Raw genomic sequence first — 5,170 nt, 5'->3', positions numbered from 1 at the left:
GGAAGAATCAAATTAGGCAGAAAGATGAAAGTATCTCAAATCTGAAAAGATGGGAGAGTACTTTAGTATCATGTTTTATGATCATCTTAATGATTATGGAACCATATCACAATTTGATTCTCTAAGTACATCTTAGTGCATTTGTATGGCTAAGAAGAGGATTCATGAATTGTTGGAATGGTTAAAATCAAGAAAATGAATCATACTTCGTTCCATAAACAAGTCTTAGAGTCATACTCCAAGATTGTAACTTGAGTGACACATCTTAAATAAGGTTTATAACACTTGTCAAATGTAAGAGTAAAATGTGTTCTACTCTTGTACATTTGAAATTGGTAAGTTGTGATGTTTTGGATAAAACAAAGACCAATTGACACCAATTGTGTGAAATGTTTATCTTGATAAGGATACGCACTGACTCTTGAATATTTGTTTGGTTGTCAAGGAATGGTTCTTGACAAAGAGAAACTTATATTTCAAGAGGACAGTGGGAGTCTTAAAGGTCTTCAAAGTTTCAAGAGCTAATCAAGGATAAAACCTATAGTTTATCGCTAGCACACGACTTGAGGTTTGTAACCTATCGTGTTGACATAATTCTTGTTTCTGTGCCTATTCCGGTAAAGTTGACTATGTATGTGAGTTCTGTGAGTTCTCAATTGTGTACATAACAACTTGGAAGCAATGGTGGGCCCTTGGGCTACCAAGAGGCAAGAAATCAAGATTGAACAAGTTCAATCCATATGTTTTTGAGTTTGTCACTAGCCTTGTCTTGTGATTAAGGTTTTGACAAATTCATATGGATAGGAACACATACATCATAAAATCTAAGTGTCATAAGGTTTCTTTCCGATTCATGAAAATGATGGTGAGGAAACGCTTTCACTAAGTAGATTTTAAGTAGATAGCAATTGTGTTGTTTACATTCTCAAAGTCGTTAGTGGAGCTTGTGTGGTTAACCGACACACTAATATGGACTTGTGAGAAATGGCAAACAGGTCTAAACATTATGATTACGGCATCCCTCTTCATAATTGTTTAGACACACATGTGAGCTATCTAAGGAAAGATGTATGAGTCTGAGAAGCTTAGATAAAGTTTTGTCGAAACATCTTGTATCAGAAGTCTGAACTTTGGTGATGAAAGTCAATTAAGTATTGATTTCTAGAAGTAGATTTCTGAGTACATGTCAAAGCTAGTGGGAGCATAATTGTTGTGCTAAATAATTATTATGCTAGTGGGAGCATAATCAAATATGATGAGTATTGTTAATTATAGAAAACAAGAGTTTCACTTGGAAAAGGTTGTTTTTCTATAATTAAGGGAGAGGAGATTATACTTCATTTCAATCCTAAAAATTTTAGATTGAGTTTTTAATCATCATTAGTCAAGGACATATATATGAGTTTTATGTTGGAATGGTTCAACATAAGGAAATTCTATATATATTGCGTTCTCAAATTCGATTATGATTACGACATCCCTCTTCATAGTCGATTTTTGAAAACATGGCAAATAAAAATATTGTAGCAAAAGACTGATCTAGTATCAGGTCTTTATGTGAGACATCATGAATCGTGTCCCATATGCTTCAGGTATAGGATCGGTCACATGTGCTATAATATTTATTCGTTCTAAATCTTTCAAAATGCTTAGAGCATTAAGAGGGAAAAAAGGAATAGAACCGGATATGACTAAAATGATTAAGCAATTGTCGAGGACAATCTAAGGTTCACCAAAGATTGGTTGCTCAGGGACAGTTGGAAGTATAGTGTTTGGAAGGACCATATAGATATATTCTGAAAAGAGGTAGCTCTTGTTCAGATATGATACTCAAAATGGGAATATGGAAATTTTCATATTGGGAGTTGGATATTAAGAATCTATGAGATAGTTAGAAACTTTTTTGCAAGAAGGATGTTCAAAGCAATGTACTTTGAATATGAGACTTCGTTTCCATAGAAGTGATCTCCTTTGGAATACTTTGTAATGACTGTTGACAAGTTTTGTGACTTTTGTGCATAGTCATTGCAAGAGGATCAATGCATATAAGTTTGGAATCTAACAGATTACAGTAAATGACAAGAATTTGGTATTCTTTCATTTACGGTAAGGATTTGGGATTGTGAAATGAGCATCATTGGAATCATGTTCAGTTGATCTACTTCACAAAGTAAAGATCATAGACAAACATAGTGTGCATACTTGGTGTATGGCATGACTATTGTTTAGAAAACATAGTGTACATGCTTGGAGCATGGGACAACTATTGTTTTAATTCAAGTGTTAAGTTGATAAATCGAAACAGAATAATGTGGAATCAATATGGTGATGAATAAAAGGTGTTTTATTTATATTCATAAGTGCTGAGACCATATTGGATTCAATTATTCTTGTGTTTCACTTTTCATGTTTTGACTTCCATGATAACTAGGTTATTCTTTCCGAATGATTAAGTTATTCAAACCATCCACAGTCGGTCATATGTTGGAAGTAGATATGAATCAAGACTGTCAAGAGTTGGTTGTAGAGGTCTAAGATGTTGGACATGGTACAACACTTATGAGTGCTCATAAGTTATGAGTATTGGATTCAACCCACGCTCACTTGCATCACTTCATGGAATTTATCTCGAGTGATCGTGAGACGGTAATATCATATAAGTCTTCAAACCTAGAGATATGAGTTGTTACCTATGAGTTGGTTGTACATTGATTGCACGAAAACGCATCAGTAACTTGATGTTATAAAACGTGCCTTTGTGTATAATTCAACAAGTAGTAGAAACAAGTATATGAGTCGAAGTTTATCTGTTCCTTCTAGTCCTTGGAGGATTAGAAGCGATATCTGGGCCCCTCGATGATTTTGTTTTGACCTATGTACCGGGCCTGGTCAAAACTAAATTGATATGTTCGATTAAGTTCTTTGTCAAACAAATCGGAAATCGGGAAACAAACTGCTGGACAATAAGTAAGACATTGTTCCATGTATTTGTCCGGCTAATATCATGAGAGCAGAGGATTATATGATCACTTATCTAAAATGGCGCTTCATAGTTCAACAGGGTTTTGAGAGCTACGATTGCCGGTTGGTTCCTGAAGTCATATCTGCAAATATGTTATTAGACTCATCCAAGTGGGAGACTGTTGGATAAGGTGTCTAAGCCCATAACAATATTTGAGATGTACTTGACCCGACCCGGCATGGTCCATTTGGGTTGCACTTCACCCGAACAATTTGTTTGGATAATCTTTTGAGAATAGCATGTTCATGCTTTATTAATATATTATAAGTTATAATATATTAATATTAAATCATATTATTTAATTAGTATTGGTCATAAATTAATTTAGAATTAATTTGGTGATAAAAAAGGTGACTAATTAAATATGGGCTCTTGTATTTTATGTAGTGTGGGCTAATACTCATTTGGAATGGGCTTGGCATGCATGGGAATCCATGGATAGTCCATGGAGCTTTTAACCCATGGATCCTTGGAAAGGAAGAGTCATGGGTATTAGGGTTTACATGGATGTAACCCTAATCCTCCACATTATATAAAGGAGCTTATGATGCTTGAAATGACACTAGTTGTGTGTGAACAAGAGTGGTGGCCTAATTTCTAGAGCACATATATTATTCTCTCAAGGTTCCAAGGTTTGTGGTGATTTGTGATTCCACTTGAGGCATTCACACTATTGGTGCTAGGCTCTCAAACTCCAAGCAATCAATCACTATCAAAAGGTATGTCATTCTTCTAGTATATTATGATTCTACTTTGCATGTTATGCTAGTTAGGATGAAAACCTTGGAAATTCTTATTTGCATGTATTTTAGAGAAAACATAGATCCAAGGTTATTAGGGTTGCATGTACACCTTAGCAGTGTTAGAATGCTCAAAACCCAACAATAACAACCCGAATGAAGGATGGTGAACCCATCATGGGCCAAATGCAGAAAATGCAAAGGTTTGTGGACCGCTTGCTCAAGTTGAATGTGAACTTTCCCCGAGGAGTTGGCTATTGATATCATACTGCACTCCTTACCTACTTGTTATGATCAATTCCGAATGACATATCACATGAACAAGGAGGAGGTCACACGGAGAAAACTTCAAGGGATCTTGAAGACCGTTGAAACTGGTCTTAAGGGAAAATCGGTTGTTATTACTCCTACTCCTACCGCCGCCCCTGTTCTGGCAATCAGGCAAAGTAGAGGGAAGAAGAGGAAGAACCCTTCGAAGGGTACCAAGGGAAAGTCTCTTGATGGCTCCTCTTCAAGTGGAACCAAAGGTGGTTCTGTCACTCCTTCTTCCAACCCAAAAGAAGCTCAATGCTTCTATTGTCAGGAAAAGGGGCACCGGAAATGAAACTGCCCCAAGTACCTTCAAGATGTTAAGGATGGGAAGGTCAAACCTACCCATGCAGGTATTTACACTATATTGTATAATAACTCATCACATTCTACTTCTTGGGTTCTTGATACAGGTTGTGGTATTCATATATGTTCTGATTTGCAGGGCCTAAGAAGAAGTGAGGATGTGGAGCACGGAAGGATAAACTTGATCATGAGTAATAGGAAAGCCTCACCTGTCACCAAGATTGGAGTTTATTCTTTGTTGCTAAGTGGTGGGTTAGTGTTAGATTTTAATAAGTGTTGTTACTCGTCTGAAATGGCAAAAAATATTATTTCCTTTCATGGCTTGTACAAACAAGGATTTACTTTTTCATTTGATAATGAAGTTGGTGGTATTTTTTTTAATAATGTTTTTTTATTTTAAAGCACTACCTTGTGATGGTGTATATGAAACTGTGTCGGTTGTAGACAACTTAGGAAATAATGTGTTACATATCGATTCTTCCACTAGTTTAAATAAATCATCCTTGTGGAATTGTCGTCTTGGACATGTTAACAAGAAGCGCATAGGCCAAATCTAGAAGGCTGGAGTCTTGGAGTCATTAGACTTAAAGTTAGATGATAGTTGTGAGTCTTGTTTGCTTGGAAAAATGACAAAGTCGCCCTTCACTGGTACTTGTGCTTGGGGTGAAGGTTTGTTGGACCTCATACACACAGATGTGTGTGGACCGTTCAGAACCGCCACAAGGGATGCTAAACGCTTCTATGTGACTTTTACTGATGATTACAGTAGATATGGTTATGTCTACTTAATCAA

Source organism: Lactuca virosa, chromosome 4 (genome assembly GCF_052849685.1).
Source record: "Lactuca virosa cultivar CGN04683 chromosome 4, Lactuca_virosa_CGN04683_v6, whole genome shotgun sequence".
Taxonomy (NCBI): domain Eukaryota; kingdom Viridiplantae; phylum Streptophyta; class Magnoliopsida; order Asterales; family Asteraceae; genus Lactuca; species Lactuca virosa.
This window is presented reverse-complemented; position numbering follows the sequence as displayed.